Source organism: Physeter macrocephalus, chromosome 2, assembly GCF_002837175.3.
Source record: "Physeter macrocephalus isolate SW-GA chromosome 2, ASM283717v5, whole genome shotgun sequence".
NCBI classification, from domain to species: domain Eukaryota; kingdom Metazoa; phylum Chordata; class Mammalia; order Artiodactyla; family Physeteridae; genus Physeter; species Physeter macrocephalus.
In genome coordinates, this window is record NC_041215.1 from 92,195,073 (window position 1) to 92,219,263 (window position 24,191).

The 24,191-nt window shown below is 35.9% G+C and overlaps 1 protein-coding gene across 3 annotated transcripts in view; it reads right to left on the minus strand.

The window, feature by feature from the left end:
* Positions 1 to 24,191, minus strand: part of CALCRL (calcitonin receptor like receptor) — a 107,107-nt gene that overhangs the window by 49,604 nt on the left and 33,312 nt on the right. Inside the window, exon 2 of one of the 3 annotated variants that reach the window (XM_055088936.1) lies at positions 1,182 to 1,266. The exons of the other annotated variants lie outside the window; for them this stretch is intronic. The gene's annotated coding sequence lies outside the window, so the exon portion shown is untranslated. The remainder of the gene's footprint in view (positions 1 to 1,181; positions 1,267 to 24,191) is intronic. 3 annotated transcript variants of the gene reach the window in all.

Genomic DNA, 24,191 nt, shown 5'->3' on the forward strand with positions numbered 1-24,191 from the left:
GCTCGTGTTCTGGGATGTTCTCAACCCTCTCAAACATATTAAAATTTTCTGATACCTTAAAAAAGTCATTGCCTGGATTGTAGTCCAAGAAATTCAGATTCAATTCATCTTGACTGTGGCCCAGGGATAAGCATTTTATCAAGTTTCCTAGGTGATACAGGAATATACAGCTAAATTTGAGAACCAGTGGGATAGACAGAAGAATCCTGTGGTAGGCAGAATAATGAGCCTCCAAAGATTTCCAAACCTAATCCCCAGAATCTGCAATTTTAAGGTTATGGACTTTAAAATAGGAAGATTATCCTAGATTATCATGAATTATCCTGGTAGGCCTAAACTAAGCCCTTCAAAGTAGAAGAGGAAGGTCAGTCAGAGTGATGCAGCAGAAGAAAGGAAGCAGAAGAGATATGGCAACGTAAGGAGTTGATGCACCATTACTGGCTGTGCTATGCAGGAGCTCATGTACAAGGACCAGAAATAGGCCTCTAGGAGATAAAGGTGGCCCTCAAGCTAACAGCCAGCAAGCAAATGGGGACTTCAACTGTACATCCTCAAGGAACTGAATTTGGCAACAACCTGAATGAGTCCAAAAGCAGATTCTCTCCAGGATCTTCAGAAGAAAACACAGCTCTGCCAACACCTTGACTTTGGCCTTGTGAGACTTGGAATAGAGAAACCAGCCAAGCCCATAGGACTTCTGACCTATAGAACTGTGAGATAATAACGGTGTGTTGTTTTAAGCCACTAAATTTGGGGCAATTTGTTACAGCTGTGAGAAAAAACTAGGAACAAATACTTACTTGATCAAAAATTAATTTTCCCATCAAAACTAAGTGGTAATTTTCTGCTTCCCAACTGGTCATTCCTCCTAACTCTAGAATACAGATCTTTTTCAATTTATGATCGGGTTCTCTCCTGATAAATCATAAATTGAAAATATCATAAGTCAAAAATGCATTTAATATACCTAACCTACTGAACACCATAGCTTAGCCTAACCTACTTTAAACATACTCAGATCACTTACATTAGCCTACAGTTGGGCAAAATCACCTAACACAAATGCTATTTTATAATAAAGTGTTGAATATTTCATGTAACATATTGAATACTATACTGAAAGTGAAAAATAGAAACAGTTGTATGAGTACAGAATGGTTGTAAGTGTATCAGTTGTTTACCTTCATTATCTTGTGGCTGACTGGGAGCTGCAGCTGCTGCCACTGCCCAGCATCACAAGAGAATGTCATACCACATATTGCTTGCCTGGGAAAAGATCAAAATTCAAATTTCAAAGTAGGGTTTCTACTGAATGTGTATTGCTTTCACATGATCATAAAGTCAAACCATTGTAAGTTGGGACTGTCTGTGTATTCATTATACTGCAAGGCAATCACGTTAGCTAGCAGAATTTCTTTCTAGCTGCTCCTAAATTGCTGTGTGATTTTGAGAAAATCGATTCAACTTTTTTTCTGCATGGTTTGCTCAACTAGAAAATGGGTACTCAACTTGATCTTTAGCTTCTTGTTTGCTACTACATCCTTTTTAGAAGAGGTATGCTGGAGTCAGAGAGCCACATTTTCAAACTTAAGCTCTTACAACACTTAAACTCACTAAATCTATTTCCTGACCTGAAAGTGGGTGTACAAGTAGTGGCTGAATCAATGTTGCCTAGAATTTTTATCATAACTCATCTTGTCAGTGTGTTAAATTGGATAATAGATATGAAGAATTTGTCTAATAATAAATACACAATAAGCATTAGCTCTTGCTATTATCATTATTACTGTATTATTTCAATCAGTTGTCACAATGCTAATCTCAACTGAATGAACCAGCATACATATTTTAGAGATTTGGCCAAGGTCACATAGAAGCTTAGGGCTGACACAAAGCTAAGAACTCAGATTCTCTGACCCTAAATCTGGGCCCCTTTGTCCTACACCATCCTGACTCAGAGGACTGAGTCATTTATTTGGATAATTCAGGTTTAAAAAGTGCAGAATACATTTCTATTTTGCTTATTCAGTTATTTTACTTAACCAGCCATTCATTGCATTGCATTTTATTTTTATTCATAAGACACATTTATATTTTTTTTCTGGCACAATTTCTTCTTTTAATTCCTTTCCTTAGAAATGTTGTGACATTTGATTTTTTTTTTTAACTTATATTAGTAAATGGCTTGACAACTAAGACTTGCCATTCTGCTAAGGTACCAAAATCAAAAGCACATGTATTGTCTCACTTTCAAGCACTTTAAAATGCAGTTTAGATGAAGAAATACTTCTAGAAATTCAATTAGTCATCTTACCCTATTTCTTGAGCAACTACTTTCACTTAGTTGTGCACGGAGACGGAAGTGAACACAAGTTAAGTTTTCTGCTCTCAATGAAAATATTTATCAAGTTAGATAGTGGTAATCTTACACTGATTTTAGAGGATTCGTTCAGTACTTTTAAACACAGTCCATAAGAGTCATTCATGAGGTTCTAAAAAGGGATGATTTCACAATATTTAAGACAGGAAGCTAGTGCTGGGCCTCAGTAAGTACACTTTCAATGAGCTTGAGCAGGTTACATACCTTCCCAGGTGTCTCATTTGTAAAACAAAAGAGTAGGATAAGATAAATTTAAATATTGAATAAAGGTTCAAAATTTATATAAAAAGAAAAAAATGGTTAGTATAGGAACAGTTTTGTTGAAAGTAACCCAAATCCCAAGGATCCTTGAAACCAAGTCATTCCTGACACTTTTTTCTGGCTCAGGAAGACTTCCCCTAGGTCTCCTGCTACCAATTACCCAAAAGGAGTTTGAGTTTGAATCTAAGACAGTGGAACGTGGACCATTTGGCTAGATGCTCTTTCTTTTGTTACATGGGAATTCAGGGAAAAGGTATCTAGGCCAAAAAAAAAAAAATCCCATTTTTTTTTTTTTTTTTTTTTTGTGGTACGCGGGCCTCTCACTGTTGCGGCCTTTCCCGTTGCGGAGCACAGGTTCCGGACGCGCAGGCTCAGCAGCCATGGCTCACGGGCCCAGCCGCTCCGCGGCACGAGCCCGTGTCTCCTGCATTGACAGGCGGACTCTCAACCACTGCGCCACCAGGGAAGCCCAAAAATCACATCTTGATTTCACCTCTTCATATACTGCCTCTTTTTAAGAGCCATTCTTACTTTAGAAAGGCCATTTGTAAAAAAAAAAAACGCTAGTTCTCTCTTCTGCACTGCAGAAAATTGAAATTAGAAAAGCAAACATACTTCTTCATAAGCCCCCTTTCCAGACTTCCCAGAATGGAATCTGATCAGTTCATCTAGGCCAAGCTAAACTTATTACCATCATCATTGGAATAGCCTTAATGCTCCTAATACTGGAAACCAACAATTTCTGAAATTTAGCTACATTGGTTTTTCTCTCTTTTTCATTTAACAGAAAATGACTTAGGTAAAAATTTAAAAATCATACAGTACCAAAAATTACGGGACGTGTTAAGAAATGATGCAACAATATACCCAACAAGTTAATTAATGAAAGAGTAAGAAAGATTATTACATTTAATTTATCAAAATCCTATGAGTGACTTAGTATAAAAACACATCTAATATTTAAAAAGGCAATAAAAACTCTCATAAAAACCTCCAGAAAGTATTTTATTTTTGAAATGACACCTTAGTTTAATAATAACTATTAAATTCCAAATGCTAAGAAAACATATATTGTAAATATTGTCCCATTGCTAATAATACAGTTTTCCTTTTTCCAGAGTTATTGAAATAAAGTAACATCCAACTGATATTTATAATTAGCATAACTGAGGGACAATGTGTGAGGTCAGTTACAAATAGAGGCAGTAGTTGTACTGATTACTAATATGAGTTAGATTTCCTGATTTTAAAACCCAACTCAGCCTCACACTTGCAAGTTAAACAACTTCAGTAAGAATGATTTTCTCATTTGCAAAATAGTTTTTAAACCAGAAGGCTATTGTGAAAATAAAATGAGATAATGTACCTAAACATTTTAGAACACAGTAAATGTTAGTTATTATTATTATTATTATATCACATTAAAATTTTTAATAAGTAAATTCATACATGTTTTAAGTTATTTGTCACAATTTCAGTAGCATTATAGGTGAAAATTAATCCTATATTTCAAGGTGATCGTCATAAGCATCTTGACTTTTTATCCTCTGCAGAAATAATATGATTGTTTCTATTGTCATTTAAATCAGTTATGAAAATATCGAGTTAAGTGAATGATAACAAGTATATTCCAAATATAATGTCCATCTAGTTAATAAATAACTGCATATTTCCTAATACTGAGCGTATATAAACTAAAACTCTAGCAAATTGTACACATTGTAATCAGTCACATTGTAAAGAATATAACATGCTAATCCAGCTAAAAACAAGATATAAAACCTCTCAAATTTGACTTTAATTTTAGGTTGACTGTAACAGCCTTTACTAACACTGTATTGGAACCAAAAAGAAAAATATTGACTCTATGCTTACTTGCTTATCTAATGAACATTCCAGGGTGAATAGTTGAATAACCATTAAAGAGAGATAATATTGTGATTAAATTTAGGACTTCATTTTACACTCTGAAGTACTTACTCACGGGAATAATTTTCCCATTGTGGGCATAATTAGCCATTTCCGGTGATTTTGGTCACCTTCTTTTTATTTGAAAGAGGCAAGTGGCCAAATATCAGCCTAATTAGTAAAAGGTAGGTGGGAACCTGAAAAAAATTGCTTTGTACTTGATGGAACAATCTCCCTCCAGGAGATCTAATATGGAAAGAATTGCTTGCCCAAGAGCATAGAAACAAAACACATCTTTCCAGCTCTTTGGACTACGAGCTTTATACCTATTTCCCTTCCACAAAGTCAGGAATCAAGTTCTATGCGAAAACATGTTTTCTTCCTCAGACAATAAAATCAGAAAGTATATAATTCTGCTGGAATTTTAATTTAAATTAACATAGTAGTCCATCATAAAAGTTATGGTATTTTTGTTATTTGTTTTCAATCTTTCTCAAAAAGAAAAAATTTAAACACCACCTACTAGCATATCTCAGCATTTCAGAACCACGGGAACTCTGTTGATACTGTTGGTCTGGCACACTTTCTTTTTTTCCTGAAAAAATGAACCTCTCTTTCCACTGGAAAATCTATTCCCTCTGGTTCAAGTGAGGCTGCTCTACTGAGGTAGGAAGTGACTGAAAACTGGTCAGATTAGCACAATCCTCTGATTTAGGTTCATTTAGGCATGAAAATGTGGTCCAATCTGTACTGTCAAAATTCTCCCTGGGACATTTCTTTTAATGTTATCAGGGAAAAACCATCAAGTTACATTTTATACCTAAACAGGATTGATTTGGAGTTTTGTCTCTTGCAACCAACACGTTTCTAACTAAGAATTTGAGAAATGCTAGTATAGTGGAAAGATTACTAAGAAGGTTCCATTTTGCATTCTGCCTAGCTTTACAGAGCCTAAGATAGTTACACTGCCAGCCCCCAGTTTCCTGACCTGTAAAATAAGATGACTTCAATCTCTTACGCCTTGTAATCTAAAATCTCCAAATTATTTTCTTTTTCACCAAGGCAGGACATCATATTCAGTTCCAAAGCATATTCCAAGCCCAGCCAATATGAGTTCATAAACTAATTTTTCCACCCAATATATCTATGATGTGATTGTTTTTTCTAAATTTGAAATAGCCTTAGCCATATATGCCCTTGGATAATCCACAGCTAATATGTGCCTGCAATAAGATATTTATAGCTAATTCAAAAAGTAAATGCAACTCTTACATGAAAACAAATGAATAAATTTTTGTGACCTTGGGTTAGGCAATATTTTTTGACATGATACCAAAAGCACAAGTGACCAAAAAAAAAAAAAAGATAAATTGGACTACAACAAAATTAGAAACTTTCGTGTTACACATGATACCATCAAGAAAATGATGAGACAACTCACAGAATGGGAGAAAATATTTGCAAATTACGTATTTGGTAAAGGACTTGTATTCAGAATATACAAAGAACTATTACTACTACTAGATAATAAAAAGACAATCCAATTAAAAATGGGCAAAATATCTGAACAGACATTTCTCCACAGAGATATATGAATCACCAATAAGCATATGAAAAAAATGTTCAACATCACTAGTTATAGGGAAATGCAATTCAAAACCACAATAAGTTATGAGTTCATACCCACCAGGATAGCTGTAGTGAAAAAGATAGACAATAACAAGTAGGAAAGGATGTGACGAAATTGTAACGTTTACACATTGCTGGTGGGAATGTAAAATGGTACAGCTGCTTTGGAAAGTGGTTTAACAGTTTTTCAAAATGTTAAACATAGAGTTACCATATAACCCAGCAATTCTACTCTAGATATTTATCTAAGAGAAATGAAAACATATGTCCAAAAACGATTTGTACTTGAATGTTCATGGCAGTATTATATTTAATAGTCAAAAAGTGGAAACAACTCAAATGTCTATCAACTGATGAATGGATAAACAAAATGTGATATATCCCCCAAACGATATATTTTTTGTCAATAAAAAGAAAGGAATACTTATACATACTACAACATGGATAAACCTTGTCAACAGTAAGCTAAGTAAAAGAACCCAGCCACAAAAGACACATATTATGTGATTCCTTTTATATGAAATGTCAGGAACAGGTAAACCTATAAAAACAGAGACCGTATTAGTGGTTGCTTTGGGCTGGGGGAGAGTGGTAGAGGGGAGTAATTGCTAATGGGTACTGAGATCCTTTTTAGGGTGATGAAATGTTCTAAAATTAGATTGTGGTGATAGTTGCACAACCCTGTGAATATGCTAAAGCCATTGAATTATACACTTTAAATTGATGGACTATATGGTATATGATTTACATCTAGTCTCATTTCTCTCTTCTTTGTCAAGGGACAAATAATTTTCACGTTGTAAAACAAAATACATTGACCAAAAAACCTACCTAGTTTACATGGATGTATACTCTGAGTTGTCCCTTCAATTTGATGCATTATCTCATGTTCAACAACACCCAATCAACTCTAATTTACATGCTTAGTACTGTTTTGATTTGTAAGGAAAAGTACATTTTCATTTAAATTTGCTTTCACCTCATACACAAAAATTTTATATTTCCCTTGAAGAATAAAAGTGTTTATTTAAAATAACCATTATACACAATTGAGCAAAAAGTATAATGATATCTAAGAAAATTTCCCTTAGTTTTAAATAGGATCTATAGTTGTTTATCTCTTTTCTCTTGACAGTAATTTCTTTTCTCTACATTTCTATAGCATTATTTCATTTTCTGATAGAAGTAGAAAACTGACAATTTGTATACAAAAATGCAAATATTTTTATCTCATTTGAGGCATATTTTAATTGTGTGATTACAAGCCATAACAACAAAGAAATAGCATACAGGAGTATTAGCAAGAAAGAGAAGAGAAATTATTGAACTTTGGTTCATTCTTGGAAATAAACCCTGGTTAAAAATCCTATATCCCAGGGCTTCCCTGGTGGTCCAGTGGTTAAGAATCTGCCTTCCAATGCAGGTAATGCGGGTTCCATTCCTGGTTGGGGAACTAAGATCCCACATGCTATGGGGCAACTAAGCCCCCATGCCACAACTAGAGAAGCTCACGTGCCGCAACAAAAACCCAGCACAACGAAAAAGAAAAATCTTATATCGCAAATATTTCCCTTTTATGACGTTATTAATAGGTAAAAGAAAAGTGAAAGAAGAATAGAAAAAAAGGAAAGAAGGAGGGAAAGAAAGGAGAGAAAGAAGTAAGAGGGAGGGAATGTGCATCTCAAGTAAATGCACACTTTATTTAAAATTAACTCTATTTTTCATTATTTTTATAAAGAATCAAACAGAATGTTGATAATACTAAAATTTGTTCCTTTACAGATTTCTTTTTCTCACAACCATTAAACATAATTCCACCTTAATATTTTTTAGTATATTTATTTTTTTATTCATTTGAATATAAAATTTATTTTTTTGAAATATATAATATATATCAAAAGCTATGTTAAGTACTGGGGATCCAGAAATGTTATAGTTTTTTACCTTAGAGATAGTAAAAAATCTTGTAGGGGAAAAAGATATACAAATGTAGATAATAAAGTATTATAAGTAGTCAATAAATATTTGTAGTGTCTGATCAGATAGAATGATGCATTTTAGATAGGAGAAGTGTGTGTGTGTGTGTGTGTGTGTGTGCACTCACGCATGTAGAGAGAAACATATAGAATATGACACTTATGTGGAGTTTCAAAAAATCAGTAATTTGGAAGTGTCAGGTGTTAAAAAGATGCAAGTACTTATGAGATAAGGCTTTCTTGAAAGACAGGGATGCAAATTAAAGATGGTATTTTCTGTCATATTGAAGAGTTTTGATTTAATGCTCTAGGCTATAGATTTTCGTCTCTATGCCTACTCTGATTTGCTGTTGATGGCAGGCAGTATTGCTGCACTGAGCAGTGACGAGGTTGAGTCTAGGCTCAGTGAGCATCACTGATGCATCAGTGATGTCTGCCATGGGCATCATCCTAAGAAGGAATGACAAGTATTCCAAATATTTGCTAGCCCAGCTGCAGAAAAAAAAAATAAAATAATTGTAGGGGAATTAAGCAGTAGAACAGTATGTCAAGATTTTCATTTTACAAAGTAGGAGGGTTAATTCAGAGATGGTGACAAGGGCAGTTGCACAGAGATGAATTAGAATACTGCAGTGACTTCTAAGTAAGTGAGGCAAGAAAATACTGTATTCATGGAGGCTGGAACTAAGATTAATAATGATGGGGATGGAAAGCAATATTTAAAAGTCAGAGATATTAAAAAGGGTAAACTATGAAGATATGAGAATTCAGTTGAGTGTAATTAACCTAAATGAATTCCCCTGATTCTAATATGAGTATCTGGCTTCCAATCAGTAATATAGGGTCTACAACAGAGAAAAACAAGTGTGGGAAAATATCTGAGTACAGATGAGATATTCTGAAGAAGAAAATGCCTGAGAGTGTTTGTCTAGATAGTTCTGGAAATTAGTAAGGGAGGGCCTTGAAATAAAATGTTCACACTCATCATAATATAATAGAACAGTAAAAGGTGCCATTTTGTCCAGAAACACTGTCTATAATGGGAAAGGAGTAGACAGTGTACTCTAAGAGATGTACATGGAATTGAATTGGAGCACATTTCAAAAACACTGGTGGAATTTAAGGAATTCCTTCCTACAAAAGGAAGACTGTGTGTTGATAGAGGATAGAGGTAGAGCTTTCTAGAGACTAGGAACTAGAAACACAAAGGCATAGGTTCATGAAAGAGCAAGGCTTGTGTGAGTAAGGGTAAAGGTGCAGGACTGAAGGAACTTGAGAATCTTTAGGAAATCAATGAGGGGAAACCTGAATATGTGACTTGAAACATTTCCTAGGCACCCAGTCCCGTGAGGCACTCTACAACTGCTCTAATTTTGCACATACCAAACACAGCTTATTTTTAATTATTTAGTCCTGTGACTAAATCTGGGTTGTAATTTAAAAATAGATATTCCAGTGCAAAAGAAGTTACACAGGAAGAAGCTCCTCGCTGAATTAAGCCATGCTTAAGTGAGAACTGCTGCTTAAGAACAACACGTTCCCCGTGGAAAAAAAGATGGCAAGTCCCTTTCAGCGAGTCTAACCTTTATGGAGTGCTATTATCAACTCAATTTTATGTTTTTTCCTGTTTCACAAACATGTTCCCAAAAGACTTTTAAAATAGCTTTCTTTCCTGCTAAACTGTTGTGCAAGCACTTTTTCTGAATCTCAGCCTTAACTGGACCAGGATGTGTTAAAGAAAAAAAATGCCCTGTCACTCTTGACATGGTATAATAGGCCTTAACAACAACAGTAAAACATTTTCCTAACCTGACTGCCCCTCCTCTCACTGAATCTTAAGACAGTGCATTTTCATGAAAATGCAAAATACCCTGAAGAAACAACAGAAGAGACAATTTACCAAAAAAAGTCACCATTTTAAATCAAGTGAAAAATCCGTCCACCAAAGTAGGATTTTTCTCCGAATAAAGAGAAAAAAATTACTACAGAAAATAAATGTTTTGTAAGAGTTAAAATAACCTAAAAGAAAATAAATTAGTCATATGAAATGGTCCCCTAGGTACCGAGTAAGTTGATCTTTCTTTTTTTTTCTTATTTTGGAGGAAAAGAAAAGAATCACAACATCCTGAAATCTGTCTTGGTCACTTCAAAACAAATCCCAAGCATTTTGGGGGCACGTTTATCAAACTGCAACTCAGGTTGTAGTGCTATGCATGTCTGTCTTTGCAGAGAGAAGTGTTTCTCCATCAAAAGTCTTTCTAAACAGCAATCAAAATAGCAATCTCAGAAAAGAAAAAAAAAAAAGGAAGAGAAGGAGGAGGAGGAGAAGGAGGGAGAGGAGGGGGAAGAAGAGGAAAGTAAATAAAAGATAAACAGTCTCATGGCCACTTTGATGGGGGCTATGGCTAGAAAACTCACATGTGGCTTTCTGGGACAGGAGTCAATGCATTTATCTGAACAGTATGCTGCTTTTGGCAACGGATAACGACAACTTTTTAAAAATAACAGTAGGGGACTTGTATTGGGGGAAAAAAAGACAGGAAAACGGTAGAAAGCAAGATGCAGGGCAGAGAGCACAGGTTTTTGCGTCAATGGGCTCTGGTTTTGGATACCAGCTGTAGTATTTACAAACTGGGAATGTAGGCAGAAACCTAACCTGCAACATTTACCTGGGTTTCTGTAGTTCTCAGATGGGCATAGCACTTCTATCTTAAGTATACCTATGGGGGTTAAATGTAATAACCCACATAATCACCTGTTGCTATCTGGGAAGTGCTAAGTACTCAGAAAGTAGTGGTCTCTCTATTCTGCCCTGCAGCAGACGAGAATGCCATGGTTTGCTTTAATCAGTCTCAGTGACAAGACTTGCAATTTTGGGTAAAATTATATGTGAATATTTAACAATGCCAACCTTCTCAGCATTCTGTAAAAGAGGAGATTATTGGCCATCAAAGGCATGGGATTTACCATGTTCAAAGGGAAGTGACAGTGGACTCTAAATCCAAAATCGCTTGTTTTCTTATGAAAACTACTTTGCTCAATATGTAACACTGCTAACCCTTGCTCTGTTAGGAGGTACCATTTCATATATATACATACATATATATATATACACACATATATATATATACACACACACATATGCACACATACATGACATCAGGCCTTTTTACTAAGAAGGTAATAAACACCAGTGCTCCGGTCTCTTCTTTAGATCCCCAGGACAATATTATTAAGGAGGTGAAATCTTTTATGCTTTGTCACAAACACATACCCTATGAAGATTTCTACATCTGCATTATCAATTGTTTTTGATTTTCTTAATCCCTGGATAAAAAAAAAACAGTAAAACTGAAGGCATCAGATATATTATCTGGAAACAGGGAGTTTTTAGCTGGAGGCAGAATGGTGCAAAGATATAAAATGTAAAGAGTTGAAGGAGAAAGAAAGAGAAAACTTGCAGGAGTTCTTAGGTAAGCTTATTTTGTTGTCCAAAACAATTAAAATTAATACAGACATATACATAACACAAAATAATTAGATTAATAATTTATTATTTCTTAATTAAATAGTACTCTTTGTGTTTTAAGACATAATATTGCCTTTTAATATAAAATAGTATGAATGTGGGGCTGTAAGTAGCTGGGCTTTATCACTTCATTCTTATGGTTAAAACTGAATTCTGGACCACCTCACGACCATCCCCAGCCAAAGAAAGAAAAAGAAAAAACGGAAGAAGTTGATATGTTTGTTCGTGGCAAAGAAACTATAAAAACAATACCTTATCATCAAAAAAATATTTTTAAGCTCAAAAATAATTTCTTGTTCTGTAAAATTGCATATATTTTGATTTAGCTCATTGTTTTATGAAAATTATTTGTAATTACTATTTGATTTAGCTCTTACCTTTTATGAAAATTATTTGTTAGCTCTTACCATTTTATGAAAATTATATGTACTTAAAAAATTGGAAATAACTTCATTAACTAATGAAGATGTTTAGAATACTCCATTCACAATTCAATGTAAGTTTTCTGTTAAATATCTTTATTGTGAAGAAAATCTTAGGAGGATTCTACCTCTGCATAATGGTGGGTACAATTGATAAAAAGAAGGAGGAAAAAAAGAGGACGTACTGGGGAAACTAACGTTATTAGTCTGTTTGTTTGGGTATATCTATGGTCTCTTAAAGTAATCATTGCTTAAAACACTGTGGTTGGTACTTAAAATAAGCAGCTAATACGTTTTGAAAAAGATGTGATTTGGTCCTTTTGTGTGAGAGTGTGTGTGTGTGTGTGTGTGTGTGTGTGTGTGTGTGTTTGTGTGTGTTCTTACATAAGAGAGGGAGAGAGAGAGAGAGAGGGAGCGAGCTAAAACTGGAAGACAGAAGGACAGGATTTCCCGTTTTATTTCCTACACAGGGAAGGAGTGATGGAATCCACATCATTAAATACACACACTAACTACTTAACTGGAAAATCTTTTAGTCAGATATAAGAAGAGCAGAATTCTCGAAAAAAAATAGAACTGTTTGTCCAATAATGCTAATGATGCTTTATGAAGGATATAATTACTGTCTTTTCAGGACTTATCTTTGGCTCTCTCATCCTCAGGAAACCCTCTCCGAACTCCTTATGTCCCTAATGTTCCCACCACAGAGAGACTGCACCCTCTTACAGCACATTATCACACTAGACTTAGTTCAGTCTGGTTTTTTACTTTCTCCCGCCAAATGTGAGCGCTATTTGAGGGCATTTGAGGGTACTGCCTTACTAACCTTTGGGTCCCCAGGACATGGCCTGGTGTGTAGTAACCTTTACCAGTTTGTTTTTTTGTTTGTTTGTTTGTTTTGTTTTTTGCGGTACGCGGGCCTCTCACTGTTGTGGCCTCTCCCGTTGCGGAGCACAGGCTCCGGACGCGCAGGCTCAGCGGCCATGGCTCACGGGCCCAGCCGCTCCGCGGCATGTGGGATCCTCCCGGACCGGGGCACGAACCCGTGTCCCCTGCATCGGCAGGCGGACTCTCAACCACTGCGCCACCAGAGAAGCCCATACCAGTTTTTTTAATGAATAAACAAATGAAATAAATATTCATCACAAAATATGTCTATAGTTATAATAATTAAAATCGTTTTAATGACTTACAAAGACTGATCACAGCAAAATTCATGTGTATTTAGGAAGAGTGTAAGACTAGTTAAAAATGGTTTGTCTCATCCATTTGTCAAAGAAAAGCACTTAAACTAGTCCAAAAAAAGTTTTCTCTCAGACTGTTGAAGAAAATTTTTAAAAATTAGTGAGTGAGGGCTTCCCTGGTGGCCCAGTGGTTGAGAATCTGCCTGCCAATGCAGGGGACACGGGTTCGAACCCTGGTCTGGGAGAAGCCCATGTACCGCGGAGCGACTAGACCCGTGAGCCACAACTACTGAGCCTGCGCGGCTGGAGCCTGTGCTCCGCAGCAGGAGAGGCCGCGATAGTGAGAGGCCCGTGCACCGCGATGAAGAGTGGTCTCCGCTTGCCACAACTAGAGAAAACCCTCGCACAGAAACAATGACCCAACACAGCAAAAATTAATTAATTAATTAATAAACTCCTACCCCCAACATCTTCTTAAAAAAAAAAAAATTAGTGGGTGATAATATCATGGCGATTAAAATTGTCAAGTTGTGAACATTTTCAAATGAACTGCTTCTTTTAATTCTAAAATAGTGCATATTCAGAACTTCAGTGGTATATTTTTGCTGTTAATCCTGGAAATTTGTGCTGACTTTTATATTCTAAGAGGAAAAAAAAACAAATTTAAAAATAAAAGAATGAGAAATATTTTGGCATGAGGTAAGGGCTGAGATACAGTGAGATATAAATATATGTTGCTTGATATTAAAGTTTTCTTGAACGTTAAGCATATATTTAGGTAAAATGTTGCTATTGTAAAAAAAATCGAATAGCTTCAGGTTGAGTGTGAATAAAACCAGCGTTCTAATTTTAGCCAAACCTGGGGATCACAGAGGAAAAGGAGTGAAGGCTGGCTCTAGTGTGACCTAAAGCTTCGTGTGCATAGTGCGTTAAGATTACTAGTAGTTCCACCTCTATATGTTGTCTTGGTTTCTGTCACTAAACAAGCTCTATATAACTTGAACAAAACCATTTACCTTTGGTAGTCTCAGTTTTGTTTTGGTTTGTTTTGTTTTTAAATCTGTAAAATAAGGGTATTGGACTAGATTCTTAAGGTCCTTTTTTGTTCTTTAATTCTACTGTTCTGAGAGGAAATATCATTGTTATTTTATCTAAGACATATATATTAATGTAAATCCATTAAGTATTGAAAGCTAAACTAAAGAAAATTTTCCTCACTAATTTGTTTCAGATCTACATGCAACAAATATTACAGTTTGCAAAATAATGCTATTTTGATATCTATTTAAATATTTAGAAAACATTTTTGGATTTCATGTTTTAGCTTTAGTGAGTTTTTTTTTTTTTCTCCTCCCAATGCCTTAATAAATGAGTACGGCAACACTTTTAAGAAGCATGACAGTATATTTTAAAGTTTATTTAAAACATTATTAAGACATAGGCAATCTATTGATAGAAATAAAACTCAAAGATGCCTAACGTGATATTCATAAAATTATATTACATACTATATATCTTTCTTTTCAAAAGGTAGGATGATATGGAAGCCCAAACACCTACTAAATGAAATATATGAATGAATTCACTATGACCTTGCCCTGGAGTCTCTGTTCTGTACAAATGAAAATTTAAAAACTCCCTTCTGCAGCTGGCTTTCTTTTTTCTTTTTTTTTGTGCCCTTGTGATAATCCAGAACCGATCTTGAATTTTATTGTAATTCGTATACAAATCCTCCCATCTCAGAAATGCCACCAAGGAAATTTTAGTAAAAGAAATTAAGTAATTTAACCACTGTATAGTTGACTGAAATAATTATACTCCAGTGATAGCTAAAGAATAGCTCAACCAAGAAGAAAAAGATTTATAAATGCAGTTTTTTCTTTAACATTTTTATTCTATTCTCTCTTCCTCCATGCTCTATATAGTTTGTAATTAAAACAACATTTTATGGAAATATAGAACTTGTTTTTCCTAAAAATTATGTAGCAATTACATTTTCAAGAAAGCACAAATAAATTATTTCAGCACACGTAAAATGTTTACAATTACTCTTGGTTAAAGGTCTGAAGTCTTTTTCTTTCTTCCCTTTTTGTCTCCTCCCCAGTTTTCTCCCTTGACTGCAGCAGTCACTGTGAGCTCTTTGTAAAGGAATGTTTTACATGTGAATGCCTTTAATTGACTCTGTTTACCAAACAATGATGGATAATAGCCTTGAAATCCCTGGGAAAATGTTTACAACACTAACGTCTTTTTTTTTTTCCTTCCCCTCCATTGGATCACCTTTTCAAACTTATTTGTTTTGATTTAGGAAATAACCTTAATAGTGTCAGGATTGTTCTCTGAACCAATAAAGGAGATATTATTGTTATCTAAGCATCTGTCAGAGAGGATGAGAGAGAGAGAGTATTCCAAATGGGGGAAGGAACAAGTGCAAAAAAAATCTTTTTTAAAGACAGGGAGAAAAGCATGAATATCAAAAAGGCATAGTATTTATCTCTCAGAATTTTGAATTTTAAAGAGATTCAAACATTCATTCTGTTTTCCCTGACATTGTATATGTGATTATTGTCAGCTGTTATATTTTAAACCTTTTAAGGTAATTGCTATCTATCTGATGGCTGCCCTACCATAATTGTTATATCATATTTTTATCAGTTCATTAAATTTTATCTCCCCCCCATATGAGGAAAGCAAGAGAATGTTATAGGACTATATTATCTAAGACTTTGTTATTCATATACCAAAAGGACAAAAGTAGGTTTGGGGCAGCTAAGTTTTCAGCAAAATAATGGAAATTATTCTTCCCTTCAACAATTCTGGTAGAAAAACTCCCCAAAGTAATTGTTATTGGCCTGATCTTAAAATAATCTCTATTCAAGCTAAAACTTGTATGTTGACAGCACCAGGGCTGACGCAAAAACTGTGATTTATGTCTCAATAGATATAAAATACCAGAGAAGGCAACCCTGAGTTGCTTTGCTTACATTTTCATCTTGAGAGAAGTGAGAAAGACTATTTTTATAGAGTTAGTCACTGATTGAGTCAGAATTTCATTGAGCGCTGATATAAACTGTCACTATGTATCTAAGTAACCTAGGCAAATCACTTTATCCCTCTAATTTTGATATCTACATAAAATGTGAATAATTGTAGTATATCCTATTTAGGGTTTATGTGTTAGTGAGCTAATATTTTCTGACACATTAGTAAGCACTCAATGTGAATTATTATTATGATACAATTTTAATATTGGTTATCATTAATTTTCACACAGCAGGAAGAATGGGAAGTACAATATCTAAAGAGGGACATCAGCATAGCAAATGTTTTACTTATGCAAAAATTTCATTTATGGGAAGAAAGTTCTCTTTTCTACCATGTTTTATTAGGGTGCAAGTGTGGAAAGTTGTATAAGTATAGTTGCCTAAGAGGTCAATTAGCATATTCTTAGCCAAAGAAGTGTTTGAATTCCTCAATATTAGTCAATAGTATTTCATTCCTAAATATAAAAGTAACTTTAAATAGTAAAGTTATAAATAGATGACCACATTTTAAACTCACTGCTCACATATTAATGTAGGTAGCAGCATGCCATAATGAACTCATTTAAAGTCTACTTTGCTCTGAGAGGTCATAATTATTAGCAGCTAGATCTGTAGGATGTTGAAAACACAATCTTTCCTTCATCATAATAGAATAAATAATGTCTAAAACCAAAGTACACATGTGAATTTTGGCTAAAAATAGGATCTAAATGGCAACCTATGCACCGTATGCCATCTATTATCTTTACACCAGCTACACACTGAACACCCAGAAGTTGAAGAAAAACACATAGAAACATGGACATTTAAGACAGATTTTCCCAGAACTGTGGAGGCATTCCAATTAATGTAGAGGTGGACTCAGAAACAGCCAGTGCCTACGCAACAGACAAAAAATTGACACACACTCCATCCCAAATTTAACATCTTCTCTGAAGCTCAGAGGATTGAGAGATGTACTCACCAGGAAATTAGTAAATGTAGGTGTTTTTGGTTTTAAAACAAAACAAGGCCAAGAGATGTGTGTCTATTCTTTTTGTACATTTTTCCCCTCATTCATCAGGAATTTTATTTCCCAGAAAACAAGAAATACATTTTTTTTTGTTGATTGATTAATTGATTTGGTTAGGAGTAGACACTGGTGCTGTCTCAATAATCTCTATGGTTAAGGGTTAATCCCATAAATCAAGCCCTACGGGGAAGGAAGAAGTAGCAAGGGCCCTGGTGAAGGGGTTTTAATGCATTCTATTGGTCAAAGTGTAAGAGTTCCAGATGATAGGATATAGGATATGAGACAATTCCACTCTAGAAAAATCTAGATAAATGCTTTGTAAATGTTGGGACTTTGGCTAAAATTATGGTTATCTGCTTGCCTTTAAAATTCTGACATGAAAAGGGGTTTTGATGAAAGCCTAGAGAACAGTGAGCATAACCAAGGGAAATTCTCAAGATGTCTGTCGGCGAGCAGATCTATCTTCAGGCCACGATCAGCAAATAAAAATAAAATAATTTTTTTTAAAAAGGGGCATGCTTGAAAAATATTGAATCACAAAAGAAAGAGAAATCCTTCTGAAGAATCCGAGGAAGAGTATAGATTTGAAAAGTATACTTACTAACAGAGAAACATTTTTATAAGCCGTTGTGTCATCTAATAGTGTCTATAACAGGAAACTGTTTCTGACACCAGTTTGATATTCAGCCATGAAAGGGTTTTTCATTATGAATGTTTTATAAAATATTTGGCTAAAAGTTCTTACTGGGGCTTCCCTGGTGGCGCAGTGGTTGAGAGTCCGCCTGCCGATGCAGGGGACGCGGGTTCGTGCCCCGGTCCGGGAAGTTCCCACATGCCGCGGAGCGGCCGGGCCCGTGAGCCATGGCCGCTGAGCCTGCGCATCCGGAGCCTGTGCTCCGCAACGGGAAAGGCCACATTAGTGAGAGGCCCGCGTACCGCAAAAAAAAGAAAAAGTTCTTACTGAAGGGCTGATACGTAAGCAGCTCTTACATAACAATTTAAATTGGGAAGTTATTGGCATATAGAAGATATCAATTGTAAAAATTAATGAACAGACATCTCAATTCAAATAGAGCCAGGAGGCCAGAAAGGGGAGCTCTCATGCCCTACAATGATAGTAGAGCCCAACAGGAAGAAGACTTCATCTTCTTTCTTGGCAAGAGCTCAGCCAACAACAGACTATCACAACTCAGCCAATGAAAAGCCATAGACTCTGTTTACTATAGTCCTCCCAACTTCCTTGTCTTCTCTATAGAAGAGGTCTCCTTTCCATTTTTGTGGGGAACTTGCACAAAACAAAGCACCAACTGCAAGGTTTTTTCAGGCTAGTTGGTTATTGCCGAAATTGGATTCCAAATTTCTCTGTTATGACAAAACCTCTGTATGTTTCACTCAACAACAACAACCCTGACCCAATTTTGTGGGAAAAACTGGACTATACAGTCTCTAAGGCCTTAAAGGAGAGTCTGATGAACCCACCTGCTCTTGGGCATCTCAATTATCAGATTCCCTTTTTTTCTTTTTGTATATGAAAAGGAAGCAAATGTCCTTGGGGTAGTCACCCAAAAACATGGGGACCACCATTGACCCATAGGGTATTATAGCCAGCAACTGGACCCAGGGGCATTGGGATACACCTCTTGCCTTTGAGCCATTACTGCCACTGCCCTTTTGGTTAAGACTACTGAGAAAATTGTTGTGGGATTTCTCCCTAACCATTTTTGTACCTCATGCTATAGAGGCTCTCCTGAATTCCCATCACACTTAACATTTCTCAATCAGCCACCTCACATCCTATGAAGTCCTTTTTTTAAATCGCTCCTCATATAACTCTTTCATGTTGTAGTAATCTTAACCTTGCTACTCTTCTCTCTCTCACTGACAAAGTTCCTCACAACTGCTTAATGCTGACAGTTCACCTCCTGACTCTTTAGGATGATCAGCTGGAAATTCCTTTGGGTAACACTGACTTCTCATGGTTCACTGTTGGTTCTTATTGAAAAGGTGACAATGGCAAATATTGTGCTGGCTATGCTACTGCAATACATTTTGATACTGTTGAGGCAGCATTTCACCTATGTCTACTTCAGCCTAACAGGCTGAATTATATGTTCTTACATGGGCTTGTACTTTAGCCAAGGGCAAAACTGTCAATATTTATACTGATAGTAGATATGCTTTCAGAGTACCTCATGATTTTGGAATGTTTTGGAAGCAGTGTGACTTCTTTACTTCCAGAAAAAATAAAACAAAAAAATGACCCTTATGTTCAGGAATTACTAAATGCAATTATTGCCACTTTAGCTATTACTAAGATTCCAGGGAATTCTAAACTTGACTGTCTGGAAGCTAGGGGAAATCACTTCCTTAAAGGACCCAGCAGCAGCCAAACCTCTGTCATGGTCAAAAGGGATATTTCCCCAAAAGATAAGTTATAAAAACTTGCTAGAGAAGCCCAACAGTTGGCCTCAGAAAAGGAAGAACCAGATTGGAAATTCAATAATTGTTGGTTTGACAAAAAGAGAAGGCTCTGGTTTGGACCAAAAAACAACCCAGTCCTACTGCAGACTCTCAAATTCTCACTCCTCACTGTTGTACATGCATTAAACCATTGGTTTACTGACAAAATGATAGCATTCATGAATCAATATGGGTGGGGAAACATTAACAAGGCTACAAAAAGTGCTTATGTCATTTGTCCCACTTGTCCCAAATACAACCCAGGGAAGCCTGTTTGTATTGCTCCTGAACATTTTAAACTTCCTAATGGATCATTTGAGGTCTGTCAGAAGGATTTCATAAAATGTCCTCTGTCTCATGGATATAAATAAGTTTCAGTCAGGGTCTGCATGTTTTTACACTGGACTGAAGCCTTTCCTTGCAGACAGACTACTGTAGCAAAGTCCTTTTGGAAAACATTATCCCTACCTGGGGCACTAATCTCAAATTTCATAATGATCCAAGAACTCATTTTACTGGTCAGGTACTTCAACAAGTCTGTGTTCTTTGGCCGGTTTTACACTTTCACTGCACTTACCACACTCAGTCTTCTGGTTTAGTTGAATGCACTAATGGCAGTATTAAGACTCAATTGGCAAAGTTTGTGAGGCCCTCCAAATACCTTGGCCAAAAGCATTGCTGCTGGTTTTTCTAAATCTTAGATCCACTCTTTTGGAACTCATAGAACTGTCACCCTTTGAGATAGTCACAGGACACCCTATGCATTTGGCTCCTGCCTCTTTTGACCCACCACTTATAAAAGGAGAGATACTCCAATATTACAGAGGTCTAACTTCTTCTATTAAAAATAATCATGTTTTGGTAGCGCAGTCTTTTCACAGTGTGTTTCAGGAGATGAAGACCTTAAGCATAACACCTTGCAAATTGGAGATTACATCTATTGGAAAAGATACCTACAGAAGGTTCTCTTCAACCTCACTGGAAAGACCCCTATCAGGTGCTGCTAACCAACCTTTGTCCTGCCAAATTCTAAGGAACAGACTCTTGGATTCACATGACACACCTAAAGAAAGCACCAAACCCTGACTTACAGGCATATCATCTGGTGACCTGAAAGTAAAGATTTCCCAGAATTGAAGGAAACAACATCTGAAGAGATAGCTTTCCCAAGATATCCAGACCAGGCCTTTTGCAAGTTCATCTGCCAAACCTTTGATTATGACATAACACTTCAGATGACTGTGATCCTGATAGTGTATGGACTTTAAATAAAAATTGCCTGAGAGCTCTCCTTCCTACCGCTCATTTTTACTTGAATATGACCTCAATAGGTTTCCAATTTGTGCATTTTCCCTTTGACAAGGGACACTACACCCAGGAAATGTTCTTCCTGTCATTGAGGGACAAAAAGCCACTGAAACTGGAAAAACTGACTCTTGACCACAATGATTTTAGAGAAAGATTGTGCTCAAAAATGGAAAACGTAGAAATTAATAAACAGAAACCTCAATTAAAATAGAGTCAGGAGGACAGAAGCAGAAGCTCTCACACCCTACAACTATAGCAAAACCCCACAGGAAGAAGAAAGACTTCCTCTTTTTTCCTTGCAAGAGTTCAGCCAATGAGAGACTGTCATAACTCAGCCAGTGAAAAGCCATGGTCTGTTGACTATAGCCTTCCCAACTTCCTTTTCCCCTCTATAAAAGAGGTCTCCTCTCCATTTATTGTGGGTGACTTGCATGTGGCTTGCCAGGATTGTAGACCCTGAATTGCAGTCCTCTGCTGATCCTGAATAAACCCTTTTTTTTTTGCTGTAGAAATAACTGGCAGTCTATTTGTTTTATGTCAACAGGATGCTTATTTTTTTACTTAGGGAATAAACCCAGTTATTACTTGGGATTAATTTAAAAATTTCCAATAACTCTTACTGATTTCAACTCCATTTTCTTTGAAAAATTTCTTAGAAATTCTTGGCATTATGGAGTAAATTGTGCCCCCTCTCCAAACTTATTTTGCTGAAGATATAACCCCCAATGTGACTGTATTTGGAGATGGGGCCTTTAAGGAGGTTATTAAGGTTAAATGAGGTCATAAATGTGGCTCCCTAATCTGATAGGACTGATGTCCTTATGAAAAGAGAAAGAGACACCACGGATGCTCACATACGGAGAAAAGGCCGTATGTGGACATAATGAGAAGGTGGACATCTGCAAGCTAATAAGAGTCTCAAGAGAAACCAAACATATCAACACCTAGGCATTGAACTTCCAGCATCCAGAACTGTGAGAAAATTAATTTCTGTTTCTCAAGGCTCCCAGTCTGTGATTTTTTTTGTAGGGTAGCCCTAACAGACTAATACAGTTGGGTTGAGTTAGTTCTCAGAGCTAGAGTCTAAATAAAACCTGAAGAAAAATTTCCCAGAATTTCATAACGGTATTTTAAAAATTATCTAATTTTAAATACTTTCTTGTTGATAAATATACCATTTCATATATTCAAAATTAAAACAAAAATATATTTTCCTTTGCTAAAGAGCTATTATTTAAAGAAAATATTTACTGTATGTGAGGTTAAATTAAAATGCATTAAAAAGGCCTTCCTGGGGCTTCCCTGGTGGCGCAGTGGTTGCGCGTCCGCCTGCCGATGCAGGGGAACCGGGTTCGCGCCCCGGTCTGGGAGGATCCCACATGCCGCGGAGCGGCTGGGCCCGTGAGCCATGGCCGCTGAGCCTGCACGTCCGGAGCCTGTGCTCCGCAACGGGAGAGACCACAACAGAGGGAGGCCCGCATACCACAAAAAAAAAAAAAAAAAAAAGACCTTCCTTAGATTATTTTAACTAGAGGTATAAATCTCCCACTAAAGGATCTATGCTATCTGCCTGAAGGCATTATGAAGATAAATAGCATAATATTAAGCCATTAAACATAGCAGTTTAAAAAATGCTACGATTAATAACTATTAGTTCAGGAGCCACATGCTAATCTTTATGGAAGCAGAGACTGGCTCATATGCCAACTTAACCTCTGTTTGCCCTAATAATCATTGAACCTTCAGTTGCCACTGTCACACTGAACTATACATTCCTGATAGAAATTACTCTAAAATCTATAAAATGAAATAGATACTAACATTTCTAAAAGAGCCTTCATAGTAAGAGCATTAAAAATCATTTTCATATAGTGCTTGAAGTTAATTAAATCTGCTGATATTTCATGTGTTTAAAAGATTATATCTTTGCCAGATGAATTTAAGAGAAAAGTTTCTGTCTTTTGTGTCAAGAACCAGTCTGATTAAAAGAATCATTTAATGAACTAATTCTGGAAGAGATTAAATTTCTTTCATGAGTTTATAATGCATTTCACTGTTCATAATGCATATCTTGGAAAAACCTGTTCTTTAATGAACCACTGTTTTTTCAAAGTATAAAAATGACATTGCAATGAAACTGGTTGAAGGTACAGCTCAAATAGGCTAATGGTCATAATTATATTTCTTCTTTTGAAATTTTTTAAAAGGAAAGAATTGGATCAATAGGGAGAGGCAGCTGTCCCTATGGTGAAGATCATTGTAGAGCATTATTCTTTGCCAGGTTTCACCTATTTGCCTACAGCCACAAATAAAACTCAGGGCAGGCTAAAAAAATTTTTAAATCTATTAAAAGGATACATTGAAAGCAGATATGAATTCTTGTCAAATACTGATTAGAGGAAACCAAATCATTAAGGACCTCAGGCAACTTAATTTGGGATCTGAACTTGGCAGGAGATAACGGTGAGTTTACATTTCAAGAGTACACATGTTTGAGTGGTATCTTGAGTAAAAAGAAAGAAGAATTTTGAAATATACGTGTAAGTGATACAAGAGAGTGGAGGTATGGGGAAAGGCTAGTGTTCAGAAAGGAAGATGAAAGAAAGACAATCTCTAGTATCCACTCTCAGATTATTTACATATAAATACAGTAACAATACATGTCTAGAAGTTTATTTTAAGTAGACTTAAGATATCAGGATATTGAATGCTTTGCATGGGTTTTGAGAGAGGATTAAGGGTTTCAAAGCCATTTGAGAATTTCCTCTGAACACATTAGAGGGAGGGTATCTGTGAATGCTGACTTACAAGAATTTACATGTTACCTTTCTTAGGTAGAACTATCTAAGCCATGAATAGATTAATCCTTAGGGTTACATAGATCAGTAGCAGGACCTCCCATGTGGAAGTAGGTATATTCATTTTTTCCCATCTGAAAATAGCTTTGCTAGGAAATATCACATACCTCCTTATTGCCAGGTGACTCATGTAAAAGCCCAAGGTACCTTAAATCAGCTGGGTAATCATAGTTCACTTACAATTTTCATAAATTCAGACACTTTGAAATCTACTCTTAGC